The sequence below is a fragment of the Palaemon carinicauda genome, chromosome 22 (assembly GCF_036898095.1).
Source record: "Palaemon carinicauda isolate YSFRI2023 chromosome 22, ASM3689809v2, whole genome shotgun sequence".
Lineage (NCBI taxonomy): Eukaryota > Metazoa > Arthropoda > Malacostraca > Decapoda > Palaemonidae > Palaemon > Palaemon carinicauda.
In genome coordinates, this window is record NC_090746.1 from 22,863,597 (window position 1) to 22,887,083 (window position 23,487).

A 23,487-nucleotide genomic window follows, 5' to 3' on the forward strand; every position below is an offset into this window, starting at 1 on the left:
GGTGTATTACTTTCGGCGAAACTGAAAGGACAAGCTATCAAAATTTAATGAGGGTTAACTACCCATCACTCTAGTTAGGGGGGTAGGGGGGGTTGCTAGCTACCTCTCTCACTGAGACACCTATGACTGTGCTTCACTTTGCTTGGAGGTAGGACTTCAAGGGGGACAGGAATGGCGAGTAAGTTTCTATAAATACCTAAAGGTTTGTATCGTTAGGAAAAATACAAATTATTTCCAAAATTTGTCATTTGTTCCATAACTGGAATACAGACCTACGCTATTTTTATGACTCGCCCATGAGGAGGGTGGATGTGCCTGCCAATCTGGCTTTTTGGCTTTACCCGGGGTCTCCTTTTTATGAGTAGGTTAGTACCAAAAAAAAAAAGCAGACCCTAACACCTCGCTAAACCTTGCTACGCAAAGTTTGGGCCTACACAAGCTGTGTGTTGAGTTATTAGCAGTGTGACTGTCAAGGTAAAAGTTATTCTGAGTCTGTAGGAAATAACCGAGTTGACCAAGACTTTCCCAATACCACCTTGCTAGGGTATGGGGACTTAACAGTATTGACCCAATACTAGGTACACAAGAGAGCTATGGTTTACCTGCAGTGGTTGAGGCCAGCTTGTGCAGAGAACCCAGGATGCTGCTTTCCCCCGAGAGAGGGGAGGATGAAGAAAAGAAAAGAGCTAGTCATTCCTTTTCATTCACACACACTAAAACCGGGTAACAGTGCCCTTAACCTTCTGCTACTTATCCAATAGGGAGCTTGAGGTACTAAACCAGCTGTTGTAAAGCCACCACAGGACCGGCAGAGACCATATAGATTCTCCTGTGGGTCACGACTTGTAAGTAATGGGCTGTGAAATTTGTCTGGCGCTTCCTCAACCCTGCTTGTAGAGCCTGCGTCAAATAGTAGTTTCTTTTGAAGGCCACGGATATAACTATGCCTTTGACATTGTGAGCTCTGGGTCGACGAGTTGGAGGAGGATCTGCATTTAGAGCGTGATCGATGACTGCGAATTCATGCAAAGATGGTGTTCTTGGTGATCCTCCTCTTCTTCCTCCCGGTGCTGATGAAAAGCGAAGGCACCAGGGGGTGGGCTCCTGCTGTTCTCTTGAGGTAGAGCCTCAAACTTCTCATTGGTACAGTAACTGATGATCTGGATCTTCAGTTACGTAGTGGCAACTCGTTATCTAGAAGGAGTCGAATCTAGGATCCGACACCCCTTGATTCTGTGTCTTGGCAACAAACTCAGGGACGAAGCTGAACGTTACCTCTCCCCATCCCCTTGAATGGGAGATATCTTATGAGAGACTGTGAAGTTCACCGACTCGTTTGGCAAAGACCAAGGTGAGTAGGAACACAGTCTTCCAAGTCAGGTGGCGATCTGCTGCCTGGCGTAATGGTTCGTAGGGAGGCCTCTTTAGAGACCGGAGAACTCGAACCACGTTCCAAGGGGGAGGTCTCACTTCCGACTGAGGACAGGTAAGTTCGTCGTAACTCCGTATGAGTAAAAAAAGTTCTAGAGATGAGATGTTCATTCTTTTCAGTTTGAAGGAGAGGCTCAAGGCTGAGCAATAGCCTTTCACTGCCAAAACTGAAAGACGTATTTACTCCCGCAAATACAAGAGGAACTCCGCTATTCCTGGAATAGTGGCATCGAGGAGAGAGATACCCCTTCCATGACACCAACCACAGAAGACGTTACACTTTGCCTGGTAGACTGTTGGTGAGGACTTCCGAAGGTATCCAGACATCCCAAATTGCAAAAATCCTCCTTGAATGAGATGCAGGAGAGTCTTCAGGCGTGAAGTCATAGCGAAGCTACGGCTTTGTGGTAGATGTTGACATGTAGTTGTCTGAGTAGATCGTGTCATGGAGGGAGTTCTCTTGGAGGCTTCGTGAAGATCTGCAGAAGGTCCTGATACCATTCCACATGATGCCATAACAGAGCTATGAGAGTCACTGACAGGTTAACCGATGTTGTGGCCTTGTTGAACACCATTCTCATCAGACAGAACGGGGGAAAGGACGTAAACGTTGATGTTGTACCACCATTGTTGGAATGCATCTTACCAGAGAGCCTTGGGGTCTGGGACTGGAGAGCAGTAAAGCAGGAGCCTTTAGTTCAGGGCCCTTGCGAACAGATCCACAGTCGGAAAACTTCACAAAGTCAGGACATTGTTGGCTACTAGTTGATCCCAAAACCATTTGGTACATACTATCTGAGATGCTCTGCTCAGATTGTCGGCGAGCACATTCCTCTTGCCTGGAATGAAGCGGGCTGATAGTGGTACCGAAAGGAACTCGGCCCATCTTAGTATTTCTACTGTTAGATGGGATAGGGGCTGTGAAAAAATAACCTTGTTAGTTGATGAAAGCCATTACTGCGGTGTTTTTGCTCATCACCACCAGTGAGTGGCTCACCAAGAACTGATGGAACTGTTGAAGGGTCAGCCAGATGGCCTTCATCTCTAAGAGATTTATGTGAAGGTTCTTTTTGAAGTCTGAATAAAGGACTGAGGTCGTGTGGTGCAACACGTGGGTACCACACTATTCTTTTGATGTATCGGAAAAAATCATCAAGTCCAAGGGGAGGGCGAGAAGATCTACAACCCTCCGCAGATTCTCGTCTACCACCCACCACTCGAGGTCTGCCTGCTCCTCTGGGAATCGAAATGGCGAGAACCCTGAGGTTTTGCACCACCGAATCCTGGAGGAGGATGGACACCTTCAGAACGAGAGCTGCGAGAGCCCGAAGACTCAACGTAGCGCCAGTCACAAGAGCCCGTAGGTTCCGCATGACAAAAGTCCGAAGACTCTCTGTCATGAGAGTGAGACTCAGCATGAAGATGGTCACAAGAGAACTCGAAGGTTTAGCGTGATGGAGGCCTGAAGGTCTCCCAGAGTCATGAGAACCCAGAGGATCAACATGACGAGAGCCCAAAGGCTCACGATCATGTCAGCCCAAAGGGTGATCGTTACAAGACCCCGAAGGGTCAACGTGAGCAGAACCCACAGGTTCAAAAAGACATCTCCTCACAACCCGAGGAGGTGAAAGTCAAGGATAGAAAGGGGTCACAAAACCCTCCACCCTGCAAACCTTTGGAGAAGAACGTAAAGCTGACTACGCCTGAGGAGGAGACTGCTCCAGCTCGAGACCTACCTCCCCCAAAAGGACGTTTTATTCTCCCGAAGGAGAACTTCGCTTAAGACAATGTTCTACCTCCACACCTGAAGAAGAACCGCAAGTGTAAGGGGACCGAGGATTCCCAGTGGCGGACTTCTCTTGAGAATGAAACTCGTTTGGAGAATGCTCTGCCACTGCCCCTGGTGGGTCAGCAAAATCCTCGACAGACTCAAAGTTTGACCGATGGACTGCAGCGCCTGCGCTCACAGGAGGAGGATCAACCTCCGCAGAGGGAGGAGTTGAACGCCTTTTCTCCGCTCCCAATTGAAGGAATTTGAAAAGAACTTCCTTTGAAACGGGACCATCGACACCCAGCGATGGCCAGAAGGATACAATATCAGTAAAAGAACAGGCGCTCCCTGGGGGAAGGGAAGGAGCTGACTCGTTAAGGGAGTCAACACCGTCACCTAACCCACATGGTTAACCTAGTGTAACCAGGCCTGTGCTGTTACTTGGCCGTACCCCGGAAGGGCCCTACAGCGGCGCAGCTTCAGAAAGAGTTTGGGGGTAGATGATGAAGCTTGTGATTTCTTCCATTTCGAGGAAGACCTCAAAGGCGAAGAATAGCTCTTAAGCTTGAAGCACACTGAGCCGGAATGGAACCGCCGCCGAAGCCACCGAAGACTCAGAACAGAACAGAAACGACGTCCAGCGCGCACACTGAGCCAGGACACACCGAACGGAACCGACGAATTTTATATAAACGAAGGAAATTTTCCTTAATCATAACTGAGTTTTTATTTAATTAATGTTACAATGATTAGATATTCTGTACAGTATATCAATCTTTTATCGAATCCGTAAGCCAGATGTTTATATGTTTTAAAAAAAAAAAATAATAATAATAATTAATAATCAATCCAAAATTCTTTGTATTAAATCATATGTTTACATCATTGTTATTAAAATACATTCGTCAAATTTCTGACATCAGAAAAATATTGGTTGCTATCACACACTAACCTCCGAATTCCTCACCAACCCTCTCCAAAACAACAGCTGCAATCGTTCTGCGCATGCGCAGCCTGTCAAGATGCCACCGACGCTTCAGAAAAAATAACTTTCAAAGAATACTGCGTCGGTTCCGTTCTGTTCTGGCGCGTCGGTTCCGTTCTATTCTGGCCCAGTGTGCACAGTCAAGTAAGAATGCATGCTTTCGATTTCTATCGGACGTTTCGGTTCTGTTCGGGCGCGTCCGTTCGGGCTCAGTGTGCGGCAAGCTTTAGACTTCTTCTTCTTCCGATACCTGAACCTCTCCCACTGGGAGGCAGGCCACGCCCGACACTGATCGCAGGCATCGTCCCTATTATTATTATTATCATTACTAGCTAAGCTACAACCCTAGTTTGAAAAGCAAGATGCTATAAGCCCAAGGGCTCCAACAGGGAAAAATTGTTCAATGAGGAAAGGAGATAAGGAAATAAATAAATGATAGAAGCAGCAATGAAAAATAAACATGAAATATTTTGAAAACATTAACAACATTATAACAGATACTTGATATATAAACTATAAAAGGACTTATGTAAGCCTGTCCAACATAAAAACATTTACTGCGAGTTTGAACTTTTGAAGTTCTACTGATTTAACTACCCGATTAGGAAGATCATTCCACAATATGGTCAAAGCTGGAATAAAGCTGTGTAGTATTAAGCCTCATGATGGAGAAGGCCCAACTATTAAAATTAACTTCATACCGAGTATTAGGAACAGGATGGAACTGTCCGGGAAGATCTGAATGTAAAGGATGGTCAGAATCATAAAAAATCTTATGCAACATGCATAATGAACTAATTGAACAATGGTGCCAGAGATTACTACCTAGATCTGGAATAAGAAAATGAATAGACCGTGAGTTCCTGTCCAACAAATTAAGATAAGAAGCAGCAGCTGAAGACTAGACAGGAGAACAATATCCCAAATTTTAAGTAATTTGTATTTTTCCTAACAGTACTTACCTCGAACTACTTTCTTAGGAGTATCTGGGATCTCCTTCCCATCCGACCAGAGTTTTGTGTAGTTTACCCTAAACCCATTTTCTATGAGGGGTAACCTCAGGCGGAGTGATACACGCCCTGAGGCTAACCCCGGGTCAGAGAGCATGCTTGCTCAGGTCTCGACCTCCAGTAAGTTCTTGGTAGCTAAGGTCTCTAAGAATAACAGGGGACACTCGGGGAAGGCAGGGTGGGCCATTACCCGGAAGTAGTTCGAAGTAAGTACTGTTAGGAAAAATACAAATTACTTAAAATTTGTGATTTGTTCCAACACGAAGTACTTACCTCGAACTACTTTCTTAGGAGACTTATACTTTAGGAGGTGGGCCTGGCCCTAAAAAGTTCTGAGACCGTGCTGAGGAATATCCAGAGACCTAGAAAGGAGGCTAGGTCGTATTGACCCCATAGAAAATTGATCGAGAGGAAACTACACAAAAACCCATCTTAGTGTCTAAGAAACTCACCTGTGCAAGAAATCCTAGGGGACATGTCTTCCCCCCCGTTGAGGTACTTGTCTCCGGCTCAGGGCCCTCTCAGAGCTCACTTGAAGCGGACAAAGGGAAAGAAAGTACAAGGGGGTTTAAGGGACGAACCTGTGTCTCTTGTGCTTGTCACCCGCAGTTATCACTGAGGCTATACCTTTAAACCGTTTGGAGCGCGGAAACGACGGTATCTATCGAGAACCCGTCCAGGGATTTTCTTGAATAGTCCTTTAAGTAGTGAGCCGTGAAGGAAGACTGGTTGGCCCAGGTGCCTGCCCTTAGGATCTGGCCCACTGCCATATTCTTCTCGAAAGCCAATGTAGTACTAAGGCCCCTAATGTCATGGGGCCTGGGCTTTCCCGGCAGGGGGATTCCTGCCTTACTGTAGGCCCTGATGATGACCTGCCGCAACCAGGAGATGGTATTTTTCGAGACTGGCTTCTTCACGAGGCCTGTGGAAACAAAAAGGCTTTTGATCCCGGGCCGGAGTTTGGCTGTCCTCTCCAAGTATTTCCACACCGCCCTGACGGGGCACAGGCGCAGATTCCTCGCGTCGTCCGACCAGGGAATTGCCGGAATTGAGAAACCTTCAAACCTGGGGTCCCACACGGCAGGATTCTGGGTCTTAGCTACGAAGGAAGGTACGAACTTGAACGTGACTTCTCGCCAACCTTTCCAGTGAGCCACTTCGTAGGACAGACCATGTATCTCGCCTACCCGTTTATCTGATGCTAACGCCAGCAAGAAAACTGTCTTGAGAGTTGAGATCCCTGTCCACGATGTCTTTCAGGGGTTTGAACGGGGGTTCGGATAACATTTTCAGGACTCTTGCCACGTCCCATTGTGGCACCTTCACAGCTTGCGGGGGGGCATGATTGCTCAAAACTTTTAATGAGCATTGAGATATGTCTGGAGTTACCCAGGTCTATGCCTTTCAGGAGAAAAACTTGGCCCAGAGCAGCGCGGACTCCATTGATGGCCGGGATGGACATGTTGACCACGTCCCTGAGGTAAACTAGGAAGTCCGCTACCTGCGGGATGGAGGCCTTCAGGGGCCTGATGCTGATGTCCCTAGCGGTGCACCATTTGGTAAAGGTGGCCCACTTCGCCTGGTAGACCGCTGCTGATGACCGTCTCAGGTAGCCCGACATCCTCGTTGCTGTACTCGACGAATAGCCCTCCCTCTTCAGGAGGCGCTCGATAACCTCCACGCGTGAAGGCGAAGGGACCGAGGATTCTCGTGGAATCTTTGGAAGTGTGGTTTCCGGAGAAGGTCTGGCCTGTCCGGAAGGGGCCAGGCCGGCTGTTGTGCTAACTCCTTTAGGTCCATGAACCATTCTCTCTCCGGCCACCAGGGCGCTACCAAAGTTATCCACAGGTTGTTCGCCCTTCTTACTCTGTTGAGGACCTGCCTGAGCATCCCGAAGGGGGGAAAAGCGTACACGTCGAGATTGTCCCAAGGATGTTGGAAGGCATCCTCGAACGCCGCTTTTGGGTCTGGTACAGGAGAACAGAACACGGGGAGTTGTGTGTTCAGCCTTGTTGCGAAGAGGTCCATCACCGGAGAACCCCATTTCTGAATGACGGTCCTGGCTACTTCCGGGTGCAGAGACCATTCGGACCCTACCACTTGACCCATCCTGCTGAGGCCGTCGGCGAGGACGTTCTTTTTCCCTGGAATGAACCTTGCTGAGATTCTGATCTGCTCCACTTCGGCCCACTCCAGAAGTTCTAACGTGAGGACGCACAGCTCCTTCGACCTTAGGCCTCCCTGTTTCTTTATGTAAGCTACCACCGTGGCGTTGTCGCACATCAGAGCCACGGTGTTTCCCCGGAGTAGGTGTACAAACTCCTGGCACGCTCTTCGTACTGCCCTCATCTCTAGCACGTTTATGTGCTGGGTCTTCTCTAGGGCCGTCCAGCGCCCTCTTGCTGACTTTCCTAGGAGATGGGCACCCCACCCCTCCTTCGATGCGTCCGTGAACAGGAGCATCTCCGGGGGGTCGGCTGCAAAGGGCATCCCTTTGAGGGTGTTCGTCCTGCAGCTCCACTATTCTAGGACCTGTTTCGTCTTTGGGAACACCGGGATCACTCTGTGGGGGGAGTCCGTTTGGTTCCAGCTTTCCTTCAGGTTCCACAGGACCTCCATGAGCTTTAGCCTGCCCTGGGGGACCAGTTTCTCCAACGACACAAGGTGGCCTACCAGCCTCTGCCAGTCCTTCGCTCTCCTGGGTTGGTCCGTCAGGAAGGGGTGGAGGACCTGGTCTAAGTTGTCCAGCCTGTCCGCAGAGGGGAAGGCTTTCACTAACCAGGAATCCAGAACCATTCCGAGGTAGGTCATTCTGGTGGAGGGTATCAGTTGGGACTTCTTTAGGTTGATGGTGATCCCCAGAATGTTGCAGAACCGCAGCAACTTCGCGCCTTGCTCCTTCACTACTTCCTCTGAGGCTGAAAGTAACAACCAGTGGTCTAGGTACCGAATCAGGCGAATGCCCTGTTCGTGTGCCCAGACTGAGACCGTCGTGAAGACCCTCATGAAGACTTGGGGGGCAGTGGACAGCCCGAAGCAGAGGGTCTTGAACTGCAACGTTTGGGTACCCCATATTACCCGTAGGTACTTCCTGCTGGAGGGATGAACTGGGATTTGGAAGTAAGCATCCTTGAGATCTACTGACATCATGAAGTCTCCTTCTCTCAAGGACGCCAAGACTGACTTCGGAGAGTCCAATTTGAAGTCGGTCTTGCAGACAAACTTGTTGAGGGCTGAGAGGTCTATGACCGGTCTCCACCCTCCTGTCGCTTTCTCCACCAGGAACAGCCTGCTGTAGAACTCCGGACCTGGGTCCTGGACAGGTTCCATTGCTCCTTTTGCCAACATCGCTGAGACCTCACCCTGCAGAGCTGTCTTTTTCAAGGGGTCCTTGGGGGCTAGCCACTCAGCCTGCTGGTCTGGCATCAGAGGTGGAGGGTCCACTAAGAAGGGCAACCTGTACCCTTCCTCCAGTATTGTCACGGTCCACGGGTCTGCCCCGTGGTCTTCCCATGCTTGCCAAGAATGTTTGAGGCATACCCCCACCTGAGGCTTCGGCAGGAGTAGGGGGCCTCCCTCCCTATCTTCTCCTTGAGGAGCGGCCTGAGCGCCCTCTTCTGGATGCTGCGAAAGACGGCCTATAGGCGGCTTGGGTCGAGGCTGATCCCCTACGGGAGGGCTGAGACGACTGGGACCAGGCCATAGCCGAGCTGTCGCTCCTGGGCTGGCTAGGAGAAGCCCGAGGAGGGCGAGGCGTGTCGGCGGAGGACCTTCTGTACGCCGGCCTTCTACCGGGTGGGGCCTGGGCTCGTATGGGTCCTTCAACTTTCTAACTCTCTCCATAGACTCCTCCACTGCCTTTGGGGGAAAGATCGGGTCGTCCCACAGGGTCAGGTTCCTCAGAGACCTGGCCTCTCTGTCCGGAAGCCTCCTGGTGAGCTTGCTTAAGACCGTTTCCCTCCTCCGCAGGACCCAGTTGGTGGCCAACGCTAGCGACTGGTAGGAGAGGAATTTCAGGGCCTTACCTCCCGAACTGATAAGTTCCTTGAGTAAAGCCTGGGTTTCCGGTACCGTCAGATCGTACGAGGGCTGGACGCCCACCAGTCCAGCCAAGAGGAGATGTTGACTAGGTCCTTCGAGATCTCCTCCATCATGACCGCCTCTGAAGGAGAGAAGCAGATCGGAGCCGTCAACGCCCTCTCTTCTGAGGCTCCCTGCCCCACCACGGCGAGAGCTGGCTCCAGTGCACAGGCGCCTGCTCGCTGTCCCTCCGGGAGGTAAAACTTACTCTGGGACTTCAGGCCCTGGAGTAGTTTGGAAGCGCTCTGGTTCTTGGGCACCTCGGCGTGGTTGGCCACGATCCTGTCCACATGGGCTCTACCTAGCTTAACGTCCCTTGCTAAAGGAAGAGCCAAGGAGGGCCGCTGCTGGACCGGGGCGTCTACGATCCGATTGAAGCTGGAACGCCATGAATCTTCGGAGGAGGTCTCCGGATCGTCCAGCCTGTGGTGGCTCCTGATGAGGCCTATCACCCTCCGATAGGCCGATACCTCCGCTGCCGAACCCTCTTCATGGTCGTCGAGACCTTCCGAAGGGCGCGCAGACGTGTGTGACAGGGGTACTCCGACGGAGGACCTCGCACGCGGGGGCTCTCGCTGAAGGACGGGCATCGCTGTCGGGACGGGGGCCTCCGTCCTAGGTCCAATACCCCTTCCGGAGGTCCTCGTATCTGCGGGCCTGCCCGTCGAGGAGAGCCGTAGGTCGCGCTCGTGACGAGCTAGGTGGGCTTTGGAGGTCAGGATTCGGCTGCCAGACCGAAGGGGCGACTCTCTCCGCTGGGCGGATGGAGCCGGAACTTTCGCGGGCTTACGCCTGTCGACTGGAACCTGCCATGAAGAATCCCTCCGTCGGTTGCCACTGCCGCCGGAAGAGTATCTATCCGGGGAGCACGTCCTCGGACGCCAACTTGAAGGGCCCGGCGCCGCAGCCAACTCCAGCAGCCTGTCGCGGTGAATCATCACCAACTCACCGTCCGGGGAGGCACTTTCTTCCACTTCCTCTAGGGGGATCCTGGGCGCCGACTATCGTGGCGCGACCTAGAGCGAGAGCGAGAGCACGACATCTTCCTGCGGGACTTCTCCCTCCGTCTCCTGAGCTTCCTCAGCGCCTCGTCCTCCGAAGAGCAGGAAAGGTCCTCCACTGAGGAGACCGAAGACTTGTAGGCCCTCTTCGATGACCTCGCCTCCCGCGCTGGTGAAGGGGGATTCCTGCGACGTTCCGTGGAAGGCGACGCCTGTAGAAACACCTCCGGAAATATGGCCGACGGCGCTGGGGGCGGGGGGGGGGGGGGGGAAGCGAGGAGGCTCTCCCGTGGGGGACCAGGTCCTGAAGTCTTCCTCCATCCTCATCGATGACCTGAAGGGCGTCTTGGGGGGAACCCACGCAGAGGGGTCCGACGGTGGGGAAAGCTCCTTCTCGATGTCGCCCTCGGCTGCTGAAGTGCCTGAAAAACACGCCCAAGAGGCTGGAGAAGAATTAGGTAAATTTTTCCGCCACATGGGGTAATCTGAGGAGACGTGACCTGCTGGCACCAGGACTCCATCTCCCGAACACACTCCCGCCCCTCCCTCAGGCCCCTCACTCGCCTGGAACGACGCCACAACTCCACTGTCCTGAAAGTCAGACTCTTGGGAAGAGCCGCGGGCCTCTTCCCCGCAACGGACTTACCTCGTCCCCTACTCTGGGTAGGGGAGGTTGGAAGGGAAGTTCTGTCCGACGAGACGCCCGGCGAAGCAAGGGAGGAAGGGACGCTCGGCTTCTTAGGCAACTACTTCGCCGCCGCCTTCTTTTTGGTGCTATACTACACCCACTGCACCTCATTCCACGACTCGCACTCTGGACACGTGGCGGAAGGGGAACAAACGCTGCCCCTGCACGAGGAACACAAGGAGTGCGGGTCAACTTCGGGCTTCGAGAGGAACGCTCCACACGATTTGCCGGCCATAGGCCCAGGACAACGGCGGGGATGCTCCATGATGTAGGAGAAGGCACTACGAGACACAAGCACGCACAGGGAAAGCACAAGGGGACCACGTGGGTACCGCGTGAGACACAAAGGGGTCTGGGGGACACAAAGTCACACTGGGATTAGGAGAGCGGCGAGATGATATCGCGACACGACCAGAGAACTTACTGGAGGTCGAGACCTGAGCAAGCATGCTCTCTGACCCGGGGTTAGCCTCAGGGCGCGTATCACTCCGCCTGAGGTTACCCCTCATAGAAAATGAGTTTAGGGTAAACTACACAAAACTCTGGTCGGATGGGAAGGAGATCCCAGATACTCCTAAGAAAGTAGTTCGAGGTTGTACTTCGTGTTGGAACAAACTCAAAACAGGGTAAAATGACAGAATTAAAACACTTCTTCAGAATAGATTGATCACCAAAAATCTTGAAAGACTTTCTCAATTAGCTAATTTTTTGTGCAATTGAAGAAGACACAGACCTTATGCGTTTCTCAAAAGTAAATTTGCTGTCAAGAATCACACCTAAAATTTTAAAAGAGTCATACAAAGTTAAAGAAACATTATCAATGCTGAGATCTGGATGTTGAGGAGCCATGGTCCTTGACCTACTTACAATCATACTTTGAGTTTTGTTAGGATTCAACTTCATACCCCATAACTTGCACCATGCACTAATTTAAGCTAGATCTCTATTATGGGGTTCAGTAACCCCAGATCTACATTCAGGAGACGGAATTGATGAAAAGAGAGTAGCATCACCTACATATGCAACAAACTTGTTTTCTAGACCAAACCACATGTCATGTGTACATAAGATGAAAAGTAATGGGCCAAGAACACTACCCTGAGGAACACCAGATATCACATCCCTAAACTCACTATAGTGCCCATCAACAACAACTTTGCAATCTATTACTTAAAAATTCAATTATGATGCTAAGAAACGACCTACCCACTCCCAACTGTTTGAGTTTGAAAACACGGGCATCATGATTAACACGGTCAAAGGCAGCACTAAAATTAAGGCCAATCATACAAATTTCCTGACCATTATCAAGGGCTTTCTGTACAGCATTGGAGATTGTAAGAAGGGCATTGCATGCTCCAAGGCCTTTACAAAAACCAAATTGCAACCTAGGGAACAGATGATTACCTTCAGAGAACCTCTTAAGACGTTTTGCCAAAAGGCATTCAAAAACTTTAGATAATATGGGAGTTATGGAAACTTGGCGGTAATCAGTTGGACTTGAACTACCACAAACACATTAACACATTAATATAGTGGAGTAACATTACCATTTCTCCAACAAGTGCTTAAAGCTCCTCTTCTTGCTAACTTGTGCAAAATAACAGATAACTTTGGAGCTAAGAGCTCTGCAATCTTTATAAAAAATGAAGTAAAAATACCATTCGGGTCTACACCTCCATAAGCATCAAGGTCCATCAAGAGAGCTTTAATTTCACAAGATCAAAAATCTAAACTAGTTAGGTTAGCCTCAGGAAAACAGGAATGAGGAATTCAAGTTTCTCATTACTCTGCTTGCTGTCAAACACATCTGCCAAAAGGGTTGCCTTTTCCTTTGGAGAGTGAGTGACAGAGCCATCTGGTTTAAGCAAGCTGGGCACACCAGGTGACTGTCCGTCTCAATGGATGGCATAAAGGTACCGTATGTCCAGCCCTCGGGACAGGACATGTCCGCATACTGGGACTGCAGTCACACACACACCTGAAACGAGAAAAGAAAACGATTAGCCAAGGCAAGTCAAAATGCGGGAGAGAATGACAGTACGTCTGCACTCTACCGAGCCAAAAGAAAAAAGTGGTTACTTAGCCAATAGGTGTGAGTAAACGGGGTAGCCGGACTACCCCAACCCCACCGGCTAACTAACGGATGGGCTAGTTATCCCTCTAAAATTGTCTTGGCTCGTCTTTCAGCTACACCAAAAGTAATATCCCTATAAATAGTGAAGGGTTCGTATTTGTACCGGAATAAATACAGTATTAGGATACTTGAGGAATGACCAAAAATGTTTGATAAATTTGACACAATTGTGAATTCTGGTTCACACGAGAAAAATTAACAACTTGGAAAGTCATTGTATTAAATCCACTAAAGGAGAAGTATAATACATAAAGGCATGAAGATAGAGACAAGTGTTTCCCACATATGGAATGGGACCATTCATGAGCCAAATCGTGATCTGCTTCCCAATTGTATGTTCTTAGATCTGTTTGGATTTCAAAGTTTGTATTCTCAATAGAGGAAACAAAACCTGAATGGTTTAAGGAGAAAATACTGTAATCTCTAACCGGGAAGTATCGTCAATCAATTGATGGTCGGTCATGGTAGCACTTTTGACGCACATATTCTTGCTCAAAAGATCTTAATAAGAGTATTCTTAGAGATGCACTTCTTGTGCTAGTTTGTGGACTGTCACGAGTTATCAACTCTTAACTGTCTCCTCCTCTTCAGGTTGTGGTGGATGGCTTTCAATGCACTAAGAATGTCACATACATTAACCCTCTAGTAATCCCAGCCGTGACAAAATCGTTGTCAGGTTCATGACTTGCGAACTTCTTTATGGTGAGCAACGATGTAATATGTCAAAGGTGAGCAACGATATATGTCAAACAACTTACATTGACGTTTTGTAGCGTAACTAACAAAGGAATCCTGATCAGAAAGAAAATGAAAATTGCATTAGAAAGCCATATACAATTTCTATATAGCTTTTGAATGGCAGATCCTCAAAGGGTTAAAAGAAACCAGGGCAGTATGGCAAAAGGGGCTTTCATTCGGTTTTGGATACTGCAGTCCCAAGAAAATAACATGTCAACATATGATCAACATCTAGTTTGAGTAACTATAACTGTCCTGGTATAAAGCTTGCTAACATGCCTAAAAGATGCAAAGACTAGCAGAAAAGTTGTCTTCGTGGTTAGGTAGAAAAGAAATAGCTTTCAAAGCAATCTTTAAGGGACCTGTCACCCTTGTAAGATTTCTGAGAACCAAGGTATCTAGTATCTTGGTATATGGATTTCATGAGTTAAACTTTTCTACAAGTGGTTGTCTTTACTTTTTATGGCCCAGGCAGGTTTCAGCTTGATAAATAGGATACTGTATACTGTAGTACGCTCCCGAATTATGCGATTCCCCTTTTATGCGGTCGGTAGTTTTCAAAAATAAATTTTCTGTATCTGCAAAGTTGTTCAAAGTCTGCAAGTCAAGCACTACAAAGCATATCAAATCTATTGTCTTTTTAAGCATATTGGTAGCCCTAAATACAGTGCTTGATAATAAATGTTACCAAACGATATTTATCTTACATTTTATTAACATAATATCAAAATAAATATGACAAATTCATTGATAATTTGTATTTTTCCTAACTATACAAACCTTAGCTATTTAATAGGGGTTATTACTTTCGGCGTAGCTGGAATGACGAGCCATTAGAATTTTAACGAGGGTTTACTACCCCACCGCTAGTTAGCGGTGGGTAGGGAGGGTAGCTTGCTAGCCCCCCCCCCCGCATCACACACACCTGTGCTTGAGCTCACTTTGCTTAGAGGTAGGACTTCACGGGGGATAGGGCTGGCGGACAAGTTTGATTAAATAGCTAAGGTTTGTATAGTTAGGAAAAATACAAATTACCTACGAATTTGTCATTTGTTCCGTAACTAACATACAAACCAAGCTATTTAATAGGGGTGACTCACCCATTAGGAAGGGTGGAAAGTCCTGGCCAGTACTGGCTTTTGGCTTTGCCCGGGAACTCAATATTTGAGTGTGTCCGCAATCAGCAATAAGGAGTCCCTGCACCTCGCTAGAACCTTGTTACGCAAGGACTGCGGCCTACGTAAGCTGTGTGTGAAGGTATAATAAAGTGACTCGTCCTAGGAAGTTGACCTGTAGTCCTTTAGATGGAAACTTTAGGCTAGGACTCTCCCAATACCACCTCGTCAGGGTATGGGGACGTGACAGTATTAGCTTAATACTAGGAACAGAAGGAAACATGGTTTACCTGCAGTGGTTTGAGGTCAGCTGTGCAGAAAACCCAGGATGCTGCTTTCCCCTTGAAGAAAAGAATAAGGGCCAGACAAACCTTTTCATTCATGCAGACTAAGACTGGGTAAAAATGCCCTCAACCTTCTGCTACTTGTCCACTAAGGAGACTGAGGTTTTAAACCAGCTGTTGTGCAGCTACCACAGGGCCGATAGAAAACGTATCGAGCCTCCTGTGGGTCACGTCTTGCAGGTAGTGGGCTGTGAAGGTCGTCTGACGCTTCCACACCCCAGCTTGAAGAACCTGCGTCACTGAGAAATTTCTCTTGAAGGCCAGGGACGTAGCTACGCCCCTGACATCATGTGCTCTAGGGCGACGTGACGGTGGAGGGTCTGGATTCAGGGACAGATGAATCACCCTACGAATCCATGCCGAGATGGTGTTCCTGGTGACCCTCCTCTTAGTCCTCCCAGTGTTCACAAACAATACCTGCACCTGGGGACGGACTGCAGCCGTTCTTTTGAGATATAGCCTCAGACTCATTACTGGACACAGTAGGAGATGGTCTGGGTCATGTTACAGAACAAAGACTCGAAATCTGGAAGGAGTCGAACCGAGGGTCCGGAACCACCGGATTTTGAGTCTTAGCAATAAACTGCCTGGCGTAATGGTTCATAGGGAGGTCTCTTAAGAGACCTGAGAACTCGAACCACGTTCCATGGAGGAGGTCTCACTTCCGACTGAGGGCAGGTAAGTTCATAACTTCGTATGAGTAGGGAAAGTTCCAGCGAGGAAGAAATGTCCATTACTTTGAGCCTGAAGGCTAGACTTAAGGCTGAGCGATAGCCTTTCACCGCCGAGACTGAAAGGCGCATTTCTTCCCGCAAATACACGAGGAACTCCGCTATTGCTGGAATAGTGGCATCGAGTGGAGAGATACCCCTTCCACGACACCAACCACAGAAAACTCTCCACTTTGCCTGGTAGACAGATGTGGATGACTTTTGCAGATGTCCAGACATCCTAATCGCAACTTGTTGCGAAAATCCTCTCTCAGCGAGGAGATGCTAGATAGTCACCAGGCGTGAAGTCGTAGAGAAGCTACGGCTTTGTGGAAGATGTTGGCATGTGGTTGTCTGAGTAGCTCGTGTCACGGAGGGAGTTCCCTCGGAAGTTCCGTTAGGAGTTGCAGAAGGTCCGGAAACCATTCCTCGTGATGACATAGCTGAGCTATGAGGGTCATTGAAAGATTGACCGATATTCTGGTATTGTTGAGCACCCTCCTCATCAGACAGAACGGGGGAAAGGCGTATATGTCGATGTTGTCCCACCGTTGTAGGAAGGCATCTTGCCAGAGTGCCTTGGGATCCGGGACTGGGGAGCAGTACAGCGGTAGCTTGAAGTTCAATGCTGTCGCGAACAGATCCACAGACGGGGAACCCCACAAAGTCAGGACTTTGTTGGCTACTAGATGATCCAAAGATCACTCGGTACTCACTATCTGAGACGCTCTGCTCAGATTGTCGGCGAGCACATTCCTCTTGCCTGGAATGAAACGCGCCGATAGTGGAATCGAGTGAACTTCGGTCCATCTCAGTACCTCTACTGCGAGATGGGATAGCTGCTTCGAAAAGGTACCTCCTTGCTTGTTGATGTAAGCCACTATTGTGGTGTTGTCGCTCATCACCACCACAGAGTGACCCGCCAGGTATTGTTGGAACTGTTGAAGGTCCAGGAAGACGGCCTTCATCTCTAGAAGATTTATATGGAGGCACTTTTCTGATTCTGACCACAGGCCTGAGGTCCTGTGGTGCAGAACGTGGGTCCCCCACCCTTTCTTTGAGGCGTCCGAAAACAGCATCAAATCTGGGGGGGAGGACGAGAAGATCCACTCCTCTTCGTAGGTTCTTGTCTGTCACCCACCACTGGAGGTCTGTCCGTTCCGCAGGTCCCACAGGGATCACGACGTCCGGGGAATCGTAACCTTGATTCCACCGGGACTTGATTCGCCACTGGAGGGATCTCATCCTGAGACGACCGTTGGGAACTAGACGAGCCAGAGATGAGAGGTGACCGAGGAGACGTAACCACGATTGGGCTGGAAGTTCTTCTCGTCTGAGGAAAGGGCTTGCGACCCTCCTCAGCCTTGCTATCCAGTCATCTGATGGGAAGGCCTTGTGGAGATTGGTGTCTATGATCATGCCTAGGTATACCAGTCTTTGAGTGGGAAGCAGAGAGGACTTCTCGAGATTTACCATGATCCCCAGATCCTGGCAAAGTCCCAGAAGTTTATCTCGGTGTTGAAGAAGGGATGACTCCGAGTCTGCTAGGATTAGCCTGTCGTCCAGATAACGGAGGAGATGGATGCCGATCCTGTGTGCCCACGACGATATTAGGGTGAACACTTTGGTGAAAATCTGTGGTGCTGTGGAGAGACCGAAACACAGCACCTTGAACTGGTAAACCTTGTTGTCTAGGCTGAATCTCAAGTACTTCCTTGAAGACGGATGGACTGGGATCTGGAAGTACGCGTCCTTCAGATCCAGTGTACACATGAAGTCTTGCGGTCTCACTACAAGTCTGACCGTGTCTGCGGTCTCCATGCTGAACGGAGTTTGCTTGACAAACTTGTTCAGAGCCGAGAGGTCGATGACTGGTCTCCAGCCTCCAGACGCCTTCTTTACAAGAAAAGAGTCGACTGAAGAAACCTGGAGACCAGTCGAGGACCTCTTGGAGAGCGCCCTTCTTCAACATGGTCTGGACTTCTACCCAAAGGTCTTGCCCCCTTGCTAATCCCATAGCATGGGAGCTCAACGACACTGGATTCGTCGTCAGGGGAGGTAGAGATGTTGTGAACGGGACGCGATATCCCTGACTGATTACGGAAATTGTCCAGGAATCGGCCCCGAGTTGCTGCCACCTGTCTGCGCAACTTTGTAGGCATCCCCCCACTGGTGGACATGCAGGGGGACTGCCAATCCTAGCGTCTGCGGCCTCGGCCGCTACCTCTAGGATCCTTCCGTCCCCTGGAGGACTTCTTGCCTTTCTTGTCCTTGACAGGAAAGGGGTTAGACAACACCGTCTTCGCTGCCGCTGCCGGTTTCAGTAGGGCGTAGCTGCTGGGGTGCTGGAGGTTTATAGGGCTTAGATGTCAAAGCCCTATGTAGGAGGGAGTCTTGGTGGGACTTCCTCCACCTCTCAGCGGCCTGCTCCACGTCCCTAGGCTCAAACAGGTTCGTTCCCATCACGGAAGAATGTCCGAGCCTGCTGATCTCGGTGTTGGGGACCTTTTGATGGAACCTCTCGGACACTGCATCCCGACGTTTCAAGATGGTGTTAGCCCACAAGTTCGAGACTTGGTGGGCCAGAAACTCGATCGTGCGAGTGCCCGAGAGTAAGAAGGTCTCCATAGCTTTCCTGGTACGTTCTTTGGATAAATCCTCCGAACGCATCAGGATACCTAAGGTCTCTAACCAGATATCCAGCCACGAAGTGGCCTGCATGGCACACTTCGCCACCTTCTCCTGGGTAAGGATCTCAGTCGCCGAGAATGAGACCTGCCGGTTGGAGAGTCTGTCAAGAGGGACTCCCCTGGTAAGCTCTTCCAACGAATGGTGAAGGGGAAGAGCCAAACAAGGCTCCTCTACAATCTCGAAGTACCTCCTCTGTTGTACACGAGGAGGTGGGAGGAGCTTGTTGCCGGCGCTGGATCGGCTGGAGGAGGCAAGCTCGGAGAGCTGGACTTCGATCTTGTCCCTGGCACTCTTAACCCCTTGAGACCAGGGCAAAGCTACACTGGCCTTCGAGGGTTTATGAGTAACAAACAATCGGTTCAAGACCGTGTCTTTGCCCTCTCGAGGAGGAATCTCTGGGTCAGCAAACCCATTGAGAGTCCTCACAAGGGTCAGAACCTGTCAGAACGCATGTGCTGACTCCTGCAGCTCTCCTCCTGAAGGACTAGCAGCGAAGTCTCTTGTCCCCAAAGGCTCTTCTTGGGGGGACTCACGGACATTCTCCGAGTGACTGGCTGGCTCCGGTCTAAGTCTTGCTGAAGACTTTGGTACTGTCTTGGAGTCCTTCGACTCCCCCTCCTGGGAGGGATGCAAGACTCCAACAACGACGTGGGTAGGCTCTTCTCCACCCGTACCCGAGAAGACTTTCCACCGCGAGGTGGGGTTTCCCTCATTGGTGCGATGGGGGAACGCCTCACCTCACGTGACTCCCCTGAGAACGGGAAGTCTTCGTCCGAAGGGGAGGGAGAAAAAGTCTGGGGGGGTGAGGAGGCTTGCCTCAAAGACTTACGAGGAGACAGCTTTGTCCTCGGAGAAGTTACCACGTCTGAAACTCCCATTTTCCTCTTCAGCGGAGTGCAAGCTGCCAAGGATTTGTGGCCCAGCTCAGAGAGAACAGGCTTAAACGCCTGCGCGACCGCTCTGATCAGTGCCCCAAACCAAAGCTGCTGGCTGACAGTTGCACTGTCAGACACTCCCTCTGGAGGGAAAGGGATCGACCGATCCCTGGGAGGAGTTTCCAAAGGGGGGTTCGCCTGAAAAGAAAAAGATGGAGAAGAAATGTCCCTGGACCTTTCTGGAATCTTCCCCCCTGCCGGCGAGTGAGCTGTTCTGCGCTTGGGGAGGGGGGGGGGGGTGTGATGATGATGATGATGATGATGATGATGATGATGATGATGATGATGATGGTGGTGGTGGTGATGATGATGGTGGTGGTGGTGATGATGATGGTGGTGATGATGATGATGATGGTGGTGATGGTGGTGATGGTGACCTTGCTGCGCGATGTCCTCGCGCGTGGGAGGGTATTGGCGATCGCACTGGCGCTCGCGCGATGGGGAATACCCGGGGTCGCGCGCGGGAGAGTGTTGTCGCGCGCACAGGGGTGAATATTGGTATGCGTGCGCGCGCGAGGGCGATGGCGAGGGTGCGCGCGGGCGAGCGATGGCGCGTAGGAGCGCGTGCCGGAGACACCAGAGGCTGCGCAGAAGGTAGATTGCGTGCTCACGCGCGCGGGGGTGAATGTTCGCGGGCGCGCAGGATCAGGATGAAGAGCCCGTGCAGGCGATGATACCGATGGGCGCGTGCGTGCAGGAGAGACATCTCTTGCGCGCGGGGAGCGCATGTGTGCGCACATCAGGCTGGGGAGATGGGCGTGGGCGCATGTGGGTGAATGCGCGCGAATGCGTGCTGGAGAGGGATGGCGCGCAGGTGAAGATCGACGGCGCGTTGGCGAGCGCTGACAAGTAGGGGAAGCCTTCAACTTCCCTACTGCGCCCAGATCGAAAGATCGTGGGCGCACAGGAGATCGTTGGCGCGGAGAGCGCTGGCGCGCAGAAGGTTAAAGGCGCGCAGTAGCGCGCTGGCGATCAGGGGAGCGCTGGCGCACAGGTGAGCACTGGCGCGCAGGTGAGCGCTAGCGCGCTTTAGCAGGAACATTTGCCAACAGTGAGCGCTGACACGCTTTATCAGGATTGTCGGCAGCAGGTGCGCAGGTGAGCGCTTATTAGTTCTATCACACCGTTGGCCCTTACAATAAGGACAAAGGGTGTGAGGGTCTGTCTCGACCGCCGACATAAACTTACCACAAGGGCGGTCGGGTAATCCAGGACACTTGTGCATGATAGCAGAGACCAACTTCACAAACACACCTGTAGGAGTGAAAGCAAAAAGGCATAAATGGCTGTCAGAAAGGCAAAGGCGAAGGTGAAAGCGGACACGTCCAACTACCACCCGGGCCGAGAGCAAAGTGAGCTCAAGCGCAGGTGTGTGTGTGTGTGTGTGGGGGGGGGGGGGGGAGCAAGCTACCCTCCCTACCCCCCGCTAACTAGCGGTGGGGTAGTAAACCCTCGTTAAAATCTAATGGCTCGTCATTTCAGCTATGCCGAAAGTAATAACCCCTATTAAATAGCGTGGTTTGTATGTCAGTTACAGAACAAAGCCTATTTAAGGAAAAATTCCATATCAACAATGTAAACAGAATTTTGGTTATGTTCTCGGAAATCTTATCTTTCTCTAACCTTTCGATAATTTTAATGGTAGTGTTAATGATGGTATATTCAAGCATTATTTTTATTTAGTATTGTCTATATAAAAGCTTTAGTTTTCCCTATGAGTGTTCCAGGTTTTCACACGTAGGCGGGGTTCATTTATCGGCAGTAAATCGCCTAACTTTCGGTAACGAGTCAGCAATATTCTGTCATCTTCTAAACAGTATAGATTTGCTTTACAATGATTTGTTTTGTATAGAACAAGGTGTAATTATGAAAACCTCTCTTTGAGAGAGAGAGAGAGAGAGAGAGAGAGAGAGAGAGAGAGAGAGAGAGAGAGAGAGAGAGAGAGACTCACTCTCTCTCTCTCTGCGTGTGTAAGAAATAAAATCTTAGTTCACATATTACATCCTGAGTTTAAGAATGAAATTAACATGAATATTGTTAGTTGCGGTGATCAACTCCTTACTTCAAGTGGTACAAGAAACAAAAACACGGCATTCAATTACAACAGCTGATATTCTCTCTCTCTCTCTCTCTCTCTCTCTCTCTCTCTCTCTCTTCTCTCTCTCTCTCTCTGTCTCTCTCTCTACGGTGTTATACAATACTTCCATATACTGTAGATGAAGAAACCAGAATTGGTTTCATATTTAATTGACGCTTTTTAAGAAAACCTAAAAAATTATGCCGAGCATAAATCCATTTCAATCGTAGCTGCTTAAAATATGACATCCGATTTCATCAGCCAACCACTACTTTTTACGAAACATCCCTTTATTCTAGGAAATTGCTACTATTCAAATAGTTAATTGTGCTTTAAGAAAACCCTGTACTTTTGTTTTAAATTTCGGAAATGTTTTATAAATCGAGTAATGCTGACTTATTTTTGTTTCACTGTGATCAGATCAGCTGATGTCGAGCTGCCGCTCTCTAGAATATGCGCGTACGAATACAATAACAAAGTATTGTTTACACCATTTCTTAACTTATTCAAAACATATCTACAGTTAATATTACATTAACACCAATGTATTATAACCTATCATATTTTTTGTTTAGTACTTTTTAAAACTATCATTATTCTCTCTCTCTCTCTCTCTCTCTCTCTCTCTCTCTCTCTCTCTCTCTCTCTCTCTCTCTCTGTGCTACCTTTCTCTACCTCTCTCTATCGCTAACAAATGAAATCTTGTTGCTTCACAAAGTTTGTTATATTAAAATTCAATCATGGTTCAAATTTTCCTTACTTTCTCCAATCTCGCACCATCTCTGTCACATCAAACGTTATAGTGGTAACCAAATTGTTCGATAACTTTAAAAATCGGCCTAGTACTTTTTTTTTTCTTTTGCTGATGGTCCCATAATTGAGGTGGGTACAAGTTGACTTATAACTAAAGTTAGGAAAAGTATTTTGGATAAGGAAAGGACAATTATCTTTCGTAACAGTTTAAAATAATCGTAAATTATCTTACTGTCACTAGCGACAGTTTGCTATTGATTATTAAATGCAAACATGGTATTTTCATTATAAAATAAATTTTTGAACATACTTACCCGGTAGTTATATATATAGCTTACGTCCCTGACGTCACGGCAGAAAATTCGAATCTCGCGCCAATCGCCGATTGGATAGCCAGGTGTACCACCCCTGCGCCCTAGCAAGGTATCTAGGAACCATTCCAGGAACCCTCATATATTCCATGCCTCTAGTCTCTTAGAGGGGAGGAGGGTGGGACTTTAATTATATATAACTACCGGGTAAGCATGTTCAAAAATTTATTTCATAATGAAAATACCATTTTCAAACATAAGACTTACCTGGTAGTTATATATATAGCTGATTAACACCTTTGGTGGAGGGTTAGAGACAGCTAGTATACCTGGAATTTTTCTCAAGAATTAATTAAAACAAACTTAAGGGTTCGTACCTGATGAGGAAGCTGACTTCAATGATTCTCTGTCTCATTATGTCTACTAGCCTTATGAGATCCAGCAATCCTCCCAGGGGCTGAAGATCTCGTAGGGACTGTCAAACTGGTGGATATACCTCATTATGACAGAACCTCTTCCAATAACCAGTTCTGGGCGCTCTTCAAGGAACAAAATTGACCACCTGACTAAAATCAATGATTTTGGAAGACTGACACAGTCTCCACAAACAACCATAAAAACAAATAAAAGTTCCAAGAGAAGAAAAGGTTATTGGGATTATGGGAACGTAGTGGTGGATCCTTCACCCACTACTGCACTCGCTATCACGA

The 23,487-nt window shown here is 49.1% G+C and overlaps 1 protein-coding gene across 2 annotated transcripts in view; it reads right to left on the bottom strand.

Annotated features, from left to right (window-relative positions):
• The window catches only part of barc (RRM1_TatSF1_like and RRM2_TatSF1_like domain-containing protein barc), a 224,230-nt gene that overhangs the window by 168,890 nt on the left and 31,853 nt on the right, over positions 1–23,487 (bottom strand). The gene's annotated exons all lie outside the window — the stretch shown is intronic.